Genomic DNA, 19,604 nt, shown 5'->3' with positions numbered 1-19,604 from the left:
TTTCATCAATTAAATTCAATATTTCTTCTGTTACCCAAGGATTTCTACTAGGCCTCGTCTTTTTACTTACTTGATCCTCTGCTGCCTTCACTACTTCATCTCTCAGAGCTATCCATCCTTCTTCTACTGTATTTCTTTCCCCCATTCCTGTCAATTGTTCCCTTATGCTCTCCTTGAAACTCTGTACAACCACTGGTTCTTTCAGTTTGTCCAGGTCCCATCTCCTTAAATTGCCACCTTTTTGCAGTTTCTTCAGTTTTAATCTACAGGTCATAACCAATAGATTGTGGTCAGAGTCCACATCTGCTCCTGGAAATGTCTTACAATTTAAAACCTGGTTCCTAAATCTCTGCCTTACCATTATATAATCTATCTGATACCTTTTAGTATCTCTAGGGTTCTTCCATGTATACAACCTTCTTTCATGGTTCTTAAACCAAGTGTTAGCTATGATGAAGTTGTGCTCTGTGCAAAATTCTAGGAGGCGGCTTCCTCTTTCATTTCTTAGCCCCAATCCATATTCACCTACTACGTTTCCTTCTCTCCCTTTTCCTACACTCGAATTCCAGTCGCCCATGACTATTAAATTTTCGTCTCCCTTCACTATCTGAATAATTTCTTTTATTTCATCATACATTTCTTCAATTTCTTCGTCATCTGCAGAGCTAGTTGGCATATAAACTTGTACTACTGTAGTAGGCATGGGCTTCGTATGTATCTTGGCCACAATAATGCATTCACTATGCTGTTTGTAGTAGCTTACCCGCAATCCTATTTTCCTATTTATTATTAAACCTACTCCTGCTTTACCCCTATTTGATTTTGTGTTTATAACCCTGTACTCACCTGACCAGAAGTGTTGTTCCTCCTGCCACCGAACTTCAATAATTCCCACTATAACTTTAACCTATCCATTTCCCTTTTTAAATTTTCTAACCTACCTGCCCGATTAAGGAATCTGACATTCCACGCTCCGATCCGTAAAACGCCAGTTTTCTTTCTGCTGATAACGACGTCGTCTTGAGTAGTCCCCGCCCGGAGATCCGAATGGGGGACTATTTTACCTCCGGAATATTTTACCCAAGAGGACGCCATCATCATTTAATCATACAGTAAAGCTGCATGCCCTCGGGAAAGATTACGGCCGTAGTTTCCCCTTGCTTTCAGCTGTTCACAGTACCAACACAGCAAGTCCGTTTTGGTTATTGTTACAAGGCCAGATCAGTCAATCATCCAGACTGTTGCCCTTGCAACTACTGAAAAGGCTTCTGTCCCTCTTCAGGAACCACACGTTTGTCTGGCCTCTCAACAGATACCCCTCCATTGTGGTTGTACCTACGGTACGGCTATCTGTATCGCTGAGGCACGCAAGCCTCCCCACCAACGGCAAGGTCCATGGTTCATGGGGGGGTTATGCAGTGTATCTTTAATAATGAACTACTGGGACTGAAACTTATCAAAGGATTTTCTTTCTACTCCTCAGTTATATTTGACATGAAATAGTAAAGCAAATACCATACAATCTATGCCTTCCTATCCCTGTGTAGAGTAAGGGAGTTGTTATTCTTACTGCAAAAAATTTTTTAATTCATCAGTGACATTGACTTTGACATGTAGTTTGCATGGTTTTGCAGGTTGCTGTGTGTTCACAGCTTCAGACATTCAAAAGAGGTTTATTGGGTCAGTTCTAATCTGCAGCAAAAATACAGCATTGCTGCATTTGAAATAACAAATTTGGTGCCTGTGTATCTTTAGATAACAATTTTACAAAAGCATGATAGTCATTACTTTATAAACGATTTGAGAATACTCATTAAGGTTGAAATATATTATAAATATGTATAATCTATCTTTAACACATTAAAAGAAGTTCACCACACCATTCTGAATGGTGATAGGAACAGAAATATGCTACACTATTTGTCACAATTTATTTTCATATTTCTCACATGAAAAAGAGGGGTAAAGTCCTTTGCTTAAGTTTCCAATCCAGTCATTCACTATTCAAAAGACGGCAGGTTACACGATTCAGCCAAATTTTTAACAGAACTGGCGACTGATTTATTTTTGTCTGGTTTCTTAACTATTTTCTATTTGAAGAAGCTTCATTAATAATGAGTAATGAATACATTTCTCTTGTTGACAGGTTTAATTTTGCTCTCTCTTTTTTTTTTTCCGAAGGACAGTAAAAATTGCACAAACTTATCTCGCAATAGGTATTGCGACAGAATCTTGAAACAGATTGTCTTATTATACAAGCAACAGGTGACCAGGTTTGTCAACATCTTATGGAAAGCCTCATTGTGTCAGTTTGCTACAATACGAGAAATTTCATGTTTGTTATAGTACTAGCAAATCCTTTTTTTCCAATAACGAAGATCTTTAAAAATTAAGCGAAGATTCTTAAAAATTGCACTACTGGATTGAAAAAGTAAAATAAAACTTTATCTCCTGCTATATCAGCGAAGATAATTAAGTCCTGTATGTAAACCGTGTAGCAAAATACTGTTCTCTTTATGTGCTATCACTTGCCAAAATCTCAAACTGATATTTCAAAAGGTTTATCACAGGCTGTTCCAGCTCGTCGGCTCCGTTGTGAGCTGCTCCCTGCTCCAGGAAGCCATGTTGCTCGCTGTGAGCATTCAATTGGGCCGGCACCTGGCACGGCTGGCTGAGGCAGGCGGCAAGGCAAGCGTTTTGATGTGCAACCTGCGTCTTACAAGTTCGACAAACTCATACTTTTAGCTGCTAAGACGTGGTGACATGCTACACCAGGAAATATAATGTTCAGGAAATAAATAAGAAACAACTGTTTTACAAGAAATTGCGTACTAAATTTATTGGGTCTCTGTAGCTTGACATTTTCTTTTCATTACAAAATCGGAAATATCAGGCGTCAAAGTGTTCGCAGCGTTAATGTGGATGATGGCCTTCATTGTTGCATATTGAAGGAACGACCGTTCCTTACTTTTTATTCTTTTCATTGCTGAGAAAAGCTGCTCACAACAATACGTAGATCCAAACATGCACATGATCTGAGCGGCATTGTTGTGAACCTTGGGAAATGTTTTTTGCTGTAATGAACGATACCATCGTGACAAATCGAACGTATTGTAGTACCTCTCTTTCAACAAAACTGAATTTTGCAAATCAGAAATCTCCAATTGAAGTGACGATGACAAGTGATCAGGGGAAACTGAAAAAGGAGTGCTGAACACCTTTTCCAAACTATTGAGGTCTCGGAATTGTGTTCCAAATGACATGATGAGCTGCTTTAATTTTGCTTGGTAATCGCCGAAAGTAGTACCTTCAGGTAGTTTTAAAGAAGCAGGACAATTGAAGAACATTAAATGTCCATTATTCATCTGCCTCTCAAATAAACGTGACTTCCGTGAACGCTTCGATCTGGTCGTGCATGTCAACGATTAGCTGCCCTTTGCTCTGCAATGACAGATTTAACTTTATTCAGATGCATAGTTATGTCAGTTAGGAGCGCCAGGTCTGATATCCGTTTTATATCTTTCAGACAATGCATTTTTTCCCCTTTCATTTACAGAAAAAGGGATATTTCCTCACGAATGGCAAAGAAAACATCAAGAACTTTTCCCCGACTCAGCCAATGAACTGTACTGTGGTAAGGTATATCCCCATACTCCGCTTCCATATCTTTCAGGAATCCTTCGAATTGGTGATGATTCATACCGTGACGCCGCACAAAATTTTTAAACTTATGTCTCGTGGTATGTCGTTCTTAAGCCTGGCTACCAGTTCTCTGCGTGCAACACCTTCGACCTGATCGTAGTGCGCTGTGTGAAGACGTGTATAACGTCGTTGTATATTGTACCTCTTCGCAGTATTAAATACTTTATGACATACAAGACACTGCGGACGACCATCCTCACAATGAAAAGAAAGGTACCTCCAATAGAGGTACAGGGCTCCCGCGGCTAGTCATAGCTGGCACAGATTCTTGCATCAGTTGCGGCTGCATGCAGGCAGGGGGCAGTGAGTTCTCTTTCCCCTCCACGCGGGCTCCGAGCTGCTGCAGTGAGCACTCCGGAGAGCTCCAGCTCCCTGGAGCTCGGTTGGAACAGCCTGGTTTATAAGATACAAGGTGTGTTACGAATATTTCATTCTCTCACACAAGCACTCAGAAGTATACAGGTTACATACATTCCATTTTCTCAAGGTTGGAGACAGCTAAAATAGTTCCTTCCAAGTCTAAACAAAAATTCAATATCTTATCAAATTTTCATTTATAGGAACATGTGGTATAATATGCACCAAACACAAAACCACAGAGACTCATTTTTTTGTCTTTCCTGCAATGTCTTACTTAAATTAAAATATCACAAAAAGTACGTCCATTATGGAAATCTGGGCACTTCATCATGAGGCTGACACATAAAGCTATATGTAATGCGCAAAACTAATCTTTTTACTGTTTATTTTTTGTAAAATCATTTGAGAAAGAATGCAGCGTGTGCACCTCAATTCCATCAGCACTGAGCATCACCAACCGATGCGCCAAGAGCAGGCAAAGAGTCTCGTTTATCGGGGCACGCCGGCAGGAGCAGAAGTGCACCAGCTGGCAACACCACCTAGCTGCCACTGTGTGAAGCCTCATTAGACAACAAGGGCATATTTTCCAAGCTGGTCCCCCCTGCACAGGTAGCCTGCTTTCTTTCTGTGCACAGATTAAATCAACCTATAACGAAATGTGCTGCTGTTTTAATCTTCCTTATTTCGTCAATCAATCCTACCTGGCCTGCATCACAGACTGCCAGGCAACATACAAGTATTGGTCAAATGAGGGCTTCTTCCTTTGTAGGTGGACTGTACTTCCAAAGGATTCTTCCAAATTATCTCAGTCTAGCATCTGCCTTACCTGAGATTAGTTTTATGTGATATTTCCACTTTAAATGATTCCGTATGTGCAATACCAAATACTTAATAGATGTGACTACTTTCAGTGACTGTTTTGTAATTGTGTTATCACAAAATAGTGAATTTTTCTACACATTTATGCGCAATATGTTATTCTTGTAATGATGTGGGCAACTGTCAATCCCTGTACCAAGTGCCGATTCTCTGAGGATATATGCTAAAGTTTTCCATCATTTTTCAACATGCACAAACAGGTTAATGGAACTTCCAACACTATCTGCCAGGTAATTTAGATTCAGGGTGCTTCAGATAACCTGTTTCTCCTCATAACAACAAAGTAATGAGTGAAAAGAACATTTATTTTGACACATAGACTTAACAAAGGTTACTATGAAGTGGACTTGCAAACACAGTTTATTTAGTTATTTACCAGATAGTTACAGCAGCAAGTTACAATCTTGTGAACAGAATACTGGTTTTCTGTTCTACAACTGAGTGCAAGTCAATTTAAACAAGATTTCTATCAATTTTTGTTAGGGACCTAGAAATGTTCAAAGCTTTATAGGCAGATTCACCATGCTGTATGTTACTAGCTGCATTCAGATAGATGTTTCGGTGGGAGACTGTTCATTTAAGCGAAGCGTTCAAACTACACTCGTGCTCATAAATTAAGGATAGTGCTGATACATGGTGAAACAATGCTCTGGTGGGCTGTTTGTGGGTTTAAATCACCTTGGGGTATGACCATGCGGTGCATTTGACCTGCAGTCATCGCACGGTGACGCTGGCAGCAGTCCACATACACAGAGGTGTGTTGGTGCATGTCAGAGTACGGTGCAAGTGTGCAGATGTTTTCAGGCACGGTAATCATGACTGTGTGTTGAAAATGGCTCAAAGAACACATATTGATGGCGTTATGAGGGGTAGAATACTAGGACGACTGCAGGCTGGTCAAACACAGCAGATCACAGCACAGGCCCTCTGTGTGCCACAAAGTGTGATCTCAAGATTATTGCAACGATTCCAGCAGACATGGGATGTCCACAATGTACAACACCACAAGAAGACCGATATCTCACCATCAGCACCCGCACACGGCCACGGAGTACTGCAGGTAGCCTTGCTCGGGACCTTACCGCAGCCACTGAAACAGTTGTCTCCAGACACAGAGTCTACAAATGACTGAACAGACATGGTTCATTCGTACAGAGACCTGCAAGATGCATTCCACTGACCCCTGGTCACAGGAGAGCCCGTTAAGCCTGGTGTCAAGAACACAGTACATGGTCATTGGAACAGTGATCCCAGGTCATGTACAAGGATGACTCCAGGTATAGTCTGAACAGTGATTCTAGCCGGGTTTTCATCTGGCGTAACCAGGAACCAGTTACCAACCCCTTAATGTCCTTGAAAGGGACCTGTATAAAGAGGTCGTGGTTTGATGGTGTGGGGCGGGATTATGATTGGTGCACGTACACTCCTGTATGTCTTTGACAGAGGAACTTTTACAGGTATGCAGTATCAGGACATCATTTTGTACCAGTATGTCAACGTTTTCAAAGGTACAGTGGGTCCTACCTTCCTCCTGAGGGATAATAACGCACGGCCCCACCGAGCTGCCGTCGAGGAGGAGTAACTTGAAACAGAAGATATCAGGCGAATGGATTGGTCTGCCTGTTCTCCAGATCTAAGTCCCATCAAGCATGTCGGGGATAATCTCGGTCGACGTATCGCTGCACGTCTTCAAACCCCTAGGACACTTCAGGAGCCCCTACAGGCACTGGTGCAAGTATGGGAGGCTATACCCCAGCAGCCGCTCGACCATCTGATACAGAATATGCCAACCCATTGTGCGGCCTGTGTAAATGTGCATGGTGATCACATCCCATACTGGCGTCAGGGTACATGCGCAGGAAACATGGCATTTTGTAGCACGTGTTTTGGGACGGTTTTCTTAACTTATCACCAGTACTGTGGACTTACAGAGCTGTGCCGTGTGCGATCCCTATGTGCCTATGCTATTAGTGCCAGTTTTGTGTATCGCTACATTGTGTGGCACCACATTCTGCAATTATCCTTAATTTATGAGCACGAGTGTATTTGCCATTTCCCAGAATACACAACTCAACGTGCCTTCTCAAGGAACTGAGATTGAGATGTAAAGTTGCTGGTGTAACAGAATCTCACACTGGAAGAAAGCTTGGAAAAAGTTCATTAGGTCTGATATACACTATTTCAAAGGTGACACAATTTAAGACACTCAAGAAATTCTAAATATAATAACTGCCAGCTTTCTTCTTCCTTGTTAACTGCTCAAAATATCGGAATTGTCAGGGACTGGTGTAACAGGTGAGTGGATGGAGTCTGAATATTATAAATTAACTGTGATCTCAAATAGTCAACTTTAATTTATTGGGAGAATTCCAGAAACATGTAGTTCATCGATCAGGGTGATGAGGAAGAGAATAGTTTACGAAAGAAATACTTTTCACCACCATATCTTCAATGCATCCAGCAGTCATTATGAGGAAAAGAGTGTGACAATTTGTTCTTACGATACTATATACAAATTTGGTGTCCGCTTATCTTGCAGGAGCACAAAAGCAGTGGTTACTAGTATACACACAATTATAATTCATGAAACAATTATGTTTACCCAGAATGAGATGTTCACTCTGCAGCGGAGTGTGCGCTGATATGAAACTTCCTGGCAGATTAAAACTGTGTGCCAGACCGAGACTCTAAATCAGGACCTTTGCCTTTCGCGGGTAAGTGCTCTACTGGCAGGAGTAAAGCTGTGAGGACGGGATGTGCGTCATACTTGGGTAGATCAGTTGGTAGAGCACTTGCCCGCGAAAGGCAAAGGTCCCAAGTTCGAGTCTCAGTCCGGCACACAGTTTTAAACTGCCAGGAAGTTACTATGTTTACCATTTGTGGCAAGACTATAGACTCAAAATTTAATAATTCTTTCAGGAATTTAGTATGTTTAAAAACTATTATCTGAAATCATTGAGTAATGTGTATCTGATGTAGTAGCAGGAAGAAAGATGAGCACTTAACATACAATTAGTGACAGAGAATACCCTCGGAATGGACAATGAGAGGGTAAGAAAAAGGTCAGATGTATTTCAAGGAAACCATCTTGGCATTCGGATTAAACAATTTGGGAAAACTACAGTAAATCTAGTTGCAATTGAAATATCAACCTCACACATCTCTAACAATACTGAGGAATTTACAGGTTTTGTGAAGGATGTAGATTATCACAATAAATACAGAAATTTTACAAAGAGCAAACATCCTCATTTGAAGCTGGAAAGTCAGCCTGCGAGAAATAATTACAATACAGAAGCTACAGGCAGATATATAAACAATGATGAATGCCCAACATTATGTCATTTTGTTCATATACAAAGAGTCTATGTAAAATGTGCTCTGTTGCTGAGCCATTTAGATTAACTTCTTTCTGTAGTATCAACACGACATGCCCAGCACAAAAATTTCAGTTACTCCAAATTTAAGTTCTGTTAAACTTTTTGAATAAAAAACAGGACATTCTCTAGAGCCCGTTCACACTAAGCACAAATTTAAAAGATATTTAAGAAATGAATTGACAGTTACAAAAGTCACATACATCTGAAATCCAATTAAAAATTCCCATAATCGGAGTGAAGAAGAATTAATTGACCATCAAGGTGAAAAGTAGTGCAACCACTACAAAATTTCATTTCACTGATAATTTATTTTCTGCTTTGACTGATAAATGTTTTACACTTGCATTAATTTTCTTTCTAATAACAGATGTTGTAAGCCCAAGTGTGTGGTCTTGGATTCTTCACAGAACTCAAATTGCATAGCTCTAGCACCAACAAAGGAGTGGTGATGAGTTCGCCCAGGCACGTCACCATGACTGCCATTCTTAATATGAGGTTACTACTCATTAATGCATACAAGGTGAATTCTTGTTTGCTTTCAGGATGCACAAATGCTATAACCATTAGTGTCCACACAATTATAATTTATAAAACAAGTTTTTTTTTCTGTTTGTGACAAGGCTCTAAGAATTCTTTATGTAATATGTGAGTGTTTGCATGTGCAAGCACACAGTTATAAAAATTACATGAATATACAGGATGTCCCTGGAGAAATGGTCAGTATTCAGGGATATGACAGGAGCAACCACTCAAAGCAAAGAAATCTAGTAAACATGGGCTGTAAAATGTATACCTTAAGAGCTACGAGCACTTCATCTTCAATACTGTGAGACAAATCTCTTCTACTGCAAGCTCTTTGCTTTCCATATTTTACTAGGAGGTAGTATGGACCAAAACAGAAAACATATCCAGTAAACATGAGCTCCAAGTGCACACCTTAAGAGCTAGTAACACCAGCTCATCTTTGCTATTGTGAAACATCTCTTCTACTGAGCAAGTACTCATAGAGCTAAGGTATGCATTTTTGAGTCCATGACTTGTTTGCTTTGAATGGTTGCTTCTGTATTATCCCCGAATACTGACTGTTCCTCCTGGGGCATCCTGTATAGCAAATGTTGTAATATAAAACAAAATTGCATACAATGGCTTAACCTTTGTTGACCCTCTGGTTACAATTGTGTTCATTATCTTTTAATATGTCTTAGTTGCAACAGAAATATTTTTCCTCCAATGGAAGCCTCATGCACACATTTGTGAATGTTCAATCTTTTCATCATGCACAAGTTCTGCCAACTCTTGGGTGCCCCTATAAAAATATGAACAAGTCAATGTAGCAGTGCACAGCAGCTTGTGACTGCTAGAATAAATAGAATGTGGTGTTTAGCGTAATTTAATATTGTTATTGATATTTTGTGTGATAGATAGTGAATGATCAGTTGATTTATTACAACAGTGAATATTTAAAAATTAGTTATTCTGATCCATAAAAAGACAACAATTGCACAAAGTATAATCTTGAAATTGGTACATATTTTTGTACCAATCTTGAGTCTAAAATCATAAAAATATAACCTAAGAGCATTATAGCATAAAGGAAAAATTTCCTCCATATAGAAAAATTCAGGTCTGAAAGGATTAATGTAACAATAATTGTTCTTCGCGGCGTAACAAAACTATATGATGATTTCCTTTTTGGCTTTAAATGTGTGCAGATTTTCTACACAGAAAAAGGTTTATCTGTTTGTTTACTATGTGCATACAGATTCCTCAGATTATTCCTCTAGAACTACACCACTATATTTTTGACACAATACCTACCCATAATGTTTACTAATAAATATAGGAAAAATCTACTAATACAAGGAGAAGTGTATATCGGCCATTTGCTACACATAGGAATGAAGTGGGCCTTCATTGAATACATGTACAATATTAATCAATTGTTGATTTGGTATGCAAGCTAGCGTGAGGGAAGTTTTCAGGCAATTTCACCGAAAGTACTGAGACGGTTCCTAATCAACCTTTCAGAAAAAATTTTCCACGCCTGGCGGATAACGAGAAGAGAGGATATACTGAAGGGCAAGTTCCCATCTCCGGAGTTCTGGCAGGTTGGTGTTAGTGGGAAGTATCCAGATAACCCGGACGGTGTAACATTGTGCCAAGATGTGCTGGCCGTGCACCAAGGCATGTTTAGCCACAGGGTGATCCTCATTACCAACAAACACTGTCTGCCTGTGTCCATTCATGCGAATGGACAGTTTGTTGCTGGTCATTACCACATAGAAAGCTTCACAGTGTAGGCAGGTCAGTTGGTAAATCACATTGGTGCTTTCACATGTAGCTCTGCCTTTGATCATGTACACCTCCCGGGTTACAGGACTGGAGTAGGTGGTGGTGGGAGGGTGCATAAGACAGGTTTTAAACCGGGGGCGGTTACAAGGGTAGGAGCCAGAGGGTAGGGAAGGTGGTTTGGGGATTTCATAGGGATGAACTAAGAGGTTAAGAAGGTTAGGTGGAAAGCAAAAAGACACTCTTGGTGGAGTGGGGAAGATTTAATGAAGGATGGATCTCATTTCAGCGCACGATTTGAGGAAGTCGTATCCCTACTGAAGAGCCACATTCAGAGTCTCATCCAGTCCCGGAAAGTATCCTGTCACAAGTGGGACACTTTTGTGGTTCTTCTGTGGGAGGTTCTGGGTTTGAGGGGATGAGGAAGTGGCTCTGGTTATTTGCTTCTGTACCAGGTCGGGATGGTAGTTGCGGGATGCAAAAGCTGTTTTCAGGTTGTTGGTGTAATGGTTCAGGGATTCCGGACTGGAGCAGATTTGTTTGCCACAAAGACCTAGGCTGTAGGGAAGGGACAGTTTGATGTGGAATGGGTGGCAGCTGTCATAATGGAGGTACTGTTCCTTGTTGGTGGGTTTGATGTGGACGGACGTGTGAAGCTGGCCGTTGGACAGATGGAGGTCAACATCAAGGAAAGTGGCATGGGATTTGGAGTAGGACTAGGTGAATCTGATGGGACCAAAGGAGTTGCCATTGGAGAGGAAATTCTGGAGTTATTTTTCACTGTGAGTCCAGGTCATGAAGATGTCAGTCATCAATAAATCTGTACTAAACTTTGGGTTGGCAGGCCTGGGTAACCAAGAAGGCTTCCTCTAAGCGACCCATGAATAGGTTGGCGTACGAGGGGGCCATCCTGGTGCCCATGGCTGTTCCCTTTAATTGTTGGTATGTCTGGCCTTCAAAAGTGAAGAAGTTGTGGGTCAGGATGAAGCTGGCTAAGGTGATGAGGAAAGAGGTTTTAGGTAGGGTGGCAGGTGATGAGCGTGAAAGGAAGTGCTCCATCGCAGCGAGGCCCCAGACGTGTGGAATATTTGTGTACAAGGAAATGGCATCATTGGTTACAAGGATGGTTTCCAGGGTAACAGACAGGGTAAGGACTCCAGGTGTTCGAGAAAGCGGTTGGTGTCTTTGATGAAGGATGGGAGACTGTATGTAATGGGTTGAAGGTGTTGATCTACATAGGCAGAGATACTTTCTGTGGGGGCTTGGTAACCAGCTACAATGGGGCGGCCAGGATGATTGGGTTTTGCCGCCGCTCATACCTCACCTGTCTTTCAACAACATCTTTGCCTCTGTACTTCCGCCTCGACTGACATCTCTGCCCAAACTCTTTGCCTTTACAAATGTCTGCTTGTGTCTGTGTATGTGCGGATGGATATGTGTGTGTATGCGAGAGTATACCTGTCCTTTTTTCCCCCTAAGGTAAGTCTTTCCGATCCCGGGATTAGAATGACTCCTTGCCCTCCCCCTTAAAACCCACATCCTTTCATCTTTCCCTCTCCTTTCCTCTTTCCTGAAGAAGTAACTGTTGGTTGTGAAAGCTTGAATTTTGTGTGCATGTTTGTGTGTCTATCGACCTGCCAGCGCTTTTGTTTGGTAAATCACATCATCTTTGTTTTTAGATATATTTTTCCCACATGGAATACATATATTAGAAAGTCATTCCAATCCCGGAAGCAGAAAGACTTACCTTGGGGGGGGGGGGGGGGGGGTGGAGGGAAGGAGGGGGGACAAGTATACACTCGCATACACACACATATCCATCCGCACATGACTCCTTACGCTCTCCCTTAAAACCCACATCCTTTCATCTTTCCTTTTCCTTCCCTCTTTCCTGACGAAGCAGCCGCTGGTTGCGAAAGCTCGAAATTGTGTGTGTGTGTGTGTGTGTGTGTGTTATTTTATTGTGCCTGTCTACCGGCGCTTTCCCGCTTGGTAAGTCTTGGAATCTTTGTTTTTCATATATATATATATATATATATATATATATATATATATATATATATATCCATGAAAATCAATCTTTTGTAACTTCCCACTTACACACCCAGATGTTTTTCCTTGACTGTCAATAACGGGCAACTGCCTTACTGAATCATCAAGTTTTGTTTCCTGTAACACTTTCCTCTTGAAAAGTGAAGACACTTCTAGATCTAAAAGCAGAAGTTCTTGTGTCACTTGGTAAGCAGTGACCTTTTCACAAATGTATTCAGCTGCAGCTTCATTTCAATCACAATTTTACTTCACAAATATGTTAGAAGAGCAAGCAAGCAAAATTATTCAAGAGAGAACACTAGCTGTTAAATTGCAAGCAAAAAGAGAATGAAACACATATCAGATAGAACAAAATGATAGAACAGTTGTGACATCGCACAAACCTATACTGTCCCTGTCAAAACAGAAATATTTAAAATCAGTTCACATTAAATTTTGTCATTTAATATGTGATGATGCCACTGATTTTGATTAGGGGCTTGATGATTAAGTACTAGGGTGAATCAAATATAAACCAGTATATTTGATTTTTGCGCATTTTTGCAAACAGAGTGTGGCGGCATCTCTGCTCACAGTTGCTTTAGTTTCCAGTGATTCTGGAAAATTGTTGTTCCATCTCCTCAGTTAGAATCACAATGTCAGAGCTAGAGATATTGCCACCAGTTGTGCACTGCATTATAATCAAGTTTCTCACAACAGAGGGCATAAAATAGTCCAAAATTCTGAAAAGGCTCAGGGCAAAGTTTGAGGACAACATCCCACATAAGACTCAGGTGTATGCATGACACAAATAGTTTTTCCAAAGCCAAGAAAGAGTTGAGAATGGAGCTCACCAAAAAGCAGTGCAACTGAGGAGAACATTGGTATTGTTAGCCACCTTACAGAAGACGATTGCCAAATAGCACTTGCTGAAATCATTACTGACAACTTTGAATTTCAGAAAGCGTGCAATACATGGATGCCTTATCTCACTGCAGAGCACAAATTTCATTGTCTTGGGTATGCAAACAGATACTGACATGCTACCAAATTGAAGGGCAACATTTTTTGCAACAGATTGTGATGACATGTGTGCACCATTACATCCCGAATCAAAATACAGCAGTATGGAACAGTGCACAAAGGACAAATTTGCACGGGCCAAAGCCAAAAGTCTTATCTCCGTGGGGAAGGTTCTTGCAATAGTCTTCTTTGATTTTAAAGTAGTTGTTCTCATCATTTTTCTCCATAACCACTATATTGTGAATGCTGCATAGTAACGTGACAAAAAATAAAAACATCTACAGCAGTCCTTACAATTTTAATTTATTTTGTCACTACCATTTTCAATGCTTCAATGTGTCATCTTCAGGCTGTCTTTGATGTGGCACAGGTTGTTAAGAGCCCCACGCACAACCCATCAGCTGCCAGCATTACTGGATACACAGATAATGTGTCAGCACTCCAACCATCAACTGCCAACTGTAGTTGTATTAAACGAAGCAGTAGAAGGACACAGATCAGCTGACACTGGTCAGATCAGCTGTTGTCTCAGCCACATTCACTTTACAAAAATGGGAGCAAGAAACTGTTTACGCGATGGAAAAACTTTGTATCCTGTTCAGGAGACTGTACGGAAAAATAAATTCACATGTATGATTTTTTTCTGTAACTTAGCCTTTTCTGACCCACTGGCTACAATTGCGTACATTAACTTATACTGTGTCTTAGCTACAACAGAAATATTTTTCCACTGTGGAAACTTCATGTACAAATTTGTGAATGTTCAATCTTTTCGTCATGCACAAGTGCTACCAGCAGTTAGGCATCACTATAAGAACAATGTCAATGTAGCAGCATACAGCAGCTTGTGCAGAATACACAAAAGTGGTTCTTTATACTCCACTGTATAATTGAATATTATTATTTTGGGTGATAATTAATGAACTATCAGTTATTTATTCAAATAGTGAATATTTCAAAGCTAGTTATTATCGTCCATACAAAGAAGCCAAGCGTAAAAAATTCAGTTTTGAAAAAGGGTACATACTTTTGTATAAATCTCATGTTTAAAATCATTAAAAAATAATCTAATAGCATTACAGCATAAAAAATATTTTCCTTCATACAGAGAAAATTCAGGTCTGAAATTGTTAAATAAACTTTTAAAAAATTCCTGTTTATCTTTTATTCACCCTCATATAATCGTTGACAGTATTCTCTCTCAGAGATCACAGGTACACACACTGACCATTTTAATCAGTTCAAAAGCATAGTGTATCCAAAAGTTCTTGTATTCCTTGGTCAAAACATTCCTTTGCATTTTTATGTACTAACTTATACAAAAGTTATGCACCCAGTGGACCTTAAATCCACCACTGTGCCTTACATAAGCATCTACATGTCCTCTTTAGTGCCTTTCTGAGAGTTTAAAGGGCTTTGCTTTGAAAGGCTTCCTCAACATTTTTTCTACAATTCTACATTAGCCTTGCACTGATGCAGAGCCACATAGAAGTCTACCATTCCTCAATCACAAGTTTTCTGGTGTGTTAAGTTCCAAACCCTGTGGTGGCCATTTCAGTAAGACTGGAGATGTTGCTGAAACATGCCCTTGAAATTGTTTATCAGGGAACTTGCATGCTTGAATAGCAAAGTATGCTGGAGTTCCTACAGAGGTAGCTACACACTGCCTACAATTCCCTTCTTTTTGAGCTCTGATATTAATCGCATTTGCAACATGTCCAAATAAGAACCTCTTCTTGTATCTCTATGCAGCCTGAAAAAATATGGTCCAAACAGATGCTGGCACGACATCTGAGCTGCAATCATAACACAAAGAGGGGTTCCTTTTCAACATTCACACACAATGATTTTCCTCGGACAAAAAAAACACTTTTGTGTTGAGTAAACTGTGATATATTACACATTCATGAGGAAATAACACACTTGAGTAAGGCAAGACCTTCAAATATTTTGTTAACAAAGCTGTGCAGTCTTCAACTTGCTACTTCTTGTCAACAGGAAACACTGTGCAACAACAAAACTCTAAACTGGATGAAAATGGCTAATTCTCATAAATTCCATTGTGCTGATAATGAACACAGCTGTGGGTTTTGTTTTACAAACTTTCCCATGCACAAAGGAAGAAAGGAGAAATATATTGCCAGCATACTTTACTTCTCCATATTGGTAAAAAGTTTCCTTCAGTGCCAATTAGGTATGCTATTCTCATGAATGAATCATAAGCAAATATTAAATGTTTGCTTCAGGTCGTTTTGTATACTGAAATTCCATGGCAGCTTTATGGTGACCTTAAATTTGTCACACTTCCACTAAGTATGCAATTAGATTACACTACAACATTGTTTAATTTGTAAATGAGGCAGTACAGCTCATGTGTCTCAGTATACTAAAACTCACTAGCTTAGAAGAAATTCATGTCAGCTAAGAAGAATATCTTACCCGAGTTGACTGTACAAAGATGACAGTTCATGCTCCGCACACAATGTGCAGTGTCATGTAGATGTCGTTAAGAAAATGAATGACACATGCAAGGCATACAAGCACTTTAAGGAAGAACTGAATGAATTAGAAGTCAATAAGGATAGGTACCCCACTGGCACATTAAGATGAGAGCTTCGCAGAGAGGTAGTTTGATAAAATGTTACACGATTAAGAGAAGGCTGCCATGGAAAATATTAAAAATGTTTGTTGGCATTTCTTATTAAATGAAAGAGCGCAGAATTAAAAGGAGCTTGTGGGTGAATGTCCTACAGACTGGCAGCCCTTCTCCCAGCAATTGTACACCAAGTGGCCTAACCTCGAAGGAACTACATCCGCAGATGACACTGTGTACGTCAGCAGTGGCAGCACACCGGCCCCTAGAACCTGCGTGATTGCAAATAGTTTTTCTCATATCTCTATGCAGCCAGTTGCAGAGCCGCTCCAAGGCAGCTTCCGTCGAGCTCTGGGCCAGATGCTGACTGCACCCAGAGTTCAATCGAAGCCTTGAGCAGAATCTTCGCTACATACGATGGTGTGCAGCACTGGCCAATGCTGGCCAATGAAGCTGACGGCACATGCTTCCACTGTCGCAGGAATTCGACCTCTGCATTGGAGGCGCCCAGGAACTCTGTATTGGGTGTTGACCTTCATTACATTATTTTGTTCTACTTCCACGTGAACATTAAGTTTGACTGCTTCATCATTATGCCCTTCAGCAGAAGTTGGAATTTTATAAATCTAGTGCTAATTGTGAGTTATCAGAAACTTACAGTGATTAACTTTTCTCCCAAGAATGAGTATTCTGGTTTATGTACTTTTCAATAAAACTGTTATACATTGTTTACCTGGACCGTGTTCTCACTGTGCTTCAAGCATGCACAAGTAATCCATTAATTTATATTGGATAACAAAAACAACAGTGGGTACCAACTAATACAGTACGTTCTATTCAGTACCAGTATGGTATGTTCCATTCAGTGCCATTAACACTTTCTCCATTGTCTGTGTTCTGACTTTACATTGTGAAGAATTTTTGATTCAACTATAAACCGGCTGTGCATTTCTTCTTAGAATGTCAGTTATAAGTTCCATACAGTTATAGTCTGGCAAAATAGCAAGAGTCCAGTACCCTGCATACATCTTCTCTAGACCAGCAATATATTAACGAAATCTCTTACCGTGAACATCAGAAACTGCTCTACAATTTTCTGGGAAGAAGCTCCTAAGGTTAGTTGCCCGTATAGGAGGGCCTGGCCCACAGGGACAACATATCTGCAGTGATGGGAGCTCCCCTGGCCAGTAAGACGAAGGTCTCACGAATGCCTTCATCGAAAGCTACTACCCCCCAGGCTTGGTCCACAAACAATTTCCCGTGCCATATCCCCACACACGCCAAATCCTCCCACCGATCCCAAGAACCAGCTATAAAGGAGTACCCCTTTCGTCTCCCAATACCACCTCAGACTGGAACAACTGAATCACATCCTCTGTCATGGCTTTCGTTACCTCTCTTCGTGCCCGGAAGTTAGGGACTTCCTACCCGAGATCATTCCCATCCCTCTTAATAATGGTGTTATGTCACACACCCCAGACCTGCTCCATACACCCACCCACTTCACACACTTACCATACCCCATCAGAAGCCAGACCACATGTGAAAGCAGCCATGTCATATATCATCTCTGTTGCAATTGTTGCTCAGATTTTTATACAGTTAAGACTATTAATCAGCTGTACACCCAGGTGAATGGACACTTCCAAACTGTGGTTGAGAGCAAACTTTAGCAGAACATGCAGCTAACCATAACATGCTCGATTTTAATGGCTGCTTCACAACCTGAGACATCTGGATTCTCGCCTCCGACACCAGCTTTCCTAAACTGCACAGGTGGGAGTTATCCTCGCAACACATTCTCCGATCCCAAAATCATCTGAGCTTCAAACTACAGCAACCAATTTCCCCACACTCTCCACCCACCTGCTTCTGCTCCCGCTGCCCTGTCACTTCCTCACATTTCACCTCCCCTCATCCTCAACTGCATGATGCTCCCTGCCAGTGCACCCACCTGTCCTTTTCCTTCCATCGGTACCTTGCCATGTCTCCCAGTTTCCCTACCCACTCCAGATTGTTGTCCCTGTTTGAGGCATTTGAGTTGCACTCTGGCCGCAATGGCTGCAGATCGCGATGGTGCGTGTGACACGTCATCTGTACACTGATTACCAATCTATCCTTTTCATAATACTGTTGATACTTCAACCTGGGCTTTTCACTGATTTTGCTTATGTAATCACTTTTTTTCCCTTCAAAATCTGCTGGGGCAAATGACTCCATTTTTACGCTTCTCAATGAGGAAAAAATCTCTGTCACATTGTACATAGCTGTGATTGCTGACAAGAAATTTCTTCTAAATGGCTTCAAAAACTCAGAGGGAGATTAGAAATAGGTGCAGAAATATTATTTCTCTGTTTATAATTCGTTCTACACAGTTATTACTAAACACATATAGTTACTTTTGTTATGTAATACCAAGGTGATAAAACATAAGATAAATAAATCTATTTAGTTACCTCCTCTAATAGCAGTAACTTCATGCCATAAACATGTATAGAACTGTCGATGTCATCTAAGTTGATGCCACAGTTTAAATAGCTCAATTGACGGCAATAAAAAATCTCAGAAATTATTACGTTTAGGGACATACAGTACTTGCTGCAAATCCATACTAAATGCAAATAGTAGATATTCCACTTCCTGACATTTAAGCAAGAACAACTGTGGCTTTTATCTCGTCGGTAGCATTTTCTGCTTTGTATATTTGCAAATATAGTCCCTGCTTTGTAGATTTTGCCCTTGAACTTCTTATTGCAGTTTGTCACAGATCTTACCTGGGGTAACAGAATTTCATTCAGAGAAATTTTTCTTAAAGAGCTTAATGTATTTGTAACCAACTTTGTCACTTGGAAATACTTCATTAATTGCAACTGATGTTCTTTGGATATTCAAATATGGGCTTACAAATTGGGTGTTAGATTTAGCCCTAGAGCAATGGCTTTCACCCTTTCAAAACAAATTAATATGATTTTTCACTCTGCACTAACCATTATCTGTATTCTTATAGGCTGCCTTAGGTTTCTTATAGTCAATGTAACTTATACCACCCTGTTTCTTTTTAGAAATTACCACTTTTATTCCTTTGTGGGCCAAGTCATACATGTTCATGAATGTGGTTTTTCAAAGCACCTTTCCGTCTTTGCTGTGTGGGATATTATACAGTGCAGTACCTGCCACCTACTGGTACTTTCATTCTTGTTGTTATGTTTTTGGAGTTTCTGGACATCTCTATAGAAAAACGTTGCATAAGAAAGTTGTTCTGGTTTATCCAATTTAGCTTCCAGAATTAAATGAAGACAACCATTTTTTAAATCTTTACTAGGTTTTTCTGTATTGTAATTTGCATT

The 19,604-nt window shown here is 40.4% G+C and overlaps 1 protein-coding gene across 16 annotated transcripts in view; it reads right to left on the bottom strand.

Moving 5' to 3' along the window:
* The window catches only part of LOC126291625 (longitudinals lacking protein-like), a 293,043-nt gene that overhangs the window by 170,705 nt on the left and 102,734 nt on the right, over positions 1–19,604 (bottom strand). For 4 of the 16 annotated variants that reach the window (XM_049985189.1, XM_049985176.1, XM_049985183.1 and 1 more), the window contains exon 3: positions 9,474–9,627. The exons of 8 other annotated variants lie outside the window; for them this stretch is intronic. The gene's annotated coding sequence lies outside the window, so the exon portion shown is untranslated. Of the gene's footprint in view, positions 1–3,919; positions 4,096–9,462; positions 9,628–19,604 lie in introns of all 16 variants that reach the window. 4 more of the 16 variants (XM_049985177.1, XM_049985182.1, XM_049985187.1 and 1 more) reach the window with 2 other exon arrangements.

The sequence above is a fragment of the Schistocerca gregaria genome, chromosome 9 (assembly GCF_023897955.1).
Source record: "Schistocerca gregaria isolate iqSchGreg1 chromosome 9, iqSchGreg1.2, whole genome shotgun sequence".
Classification (NCBI taxonomy): domain Eukaryota; kingdom Metazoa; phylum Arthropoda; class Insecta; order Orthoptera; family Acrididae; genus Schistocerca; species Schistocerca gregaria.
This window is presented reverse-complemented; position numbering and strand designations above follow the sequence as displayed.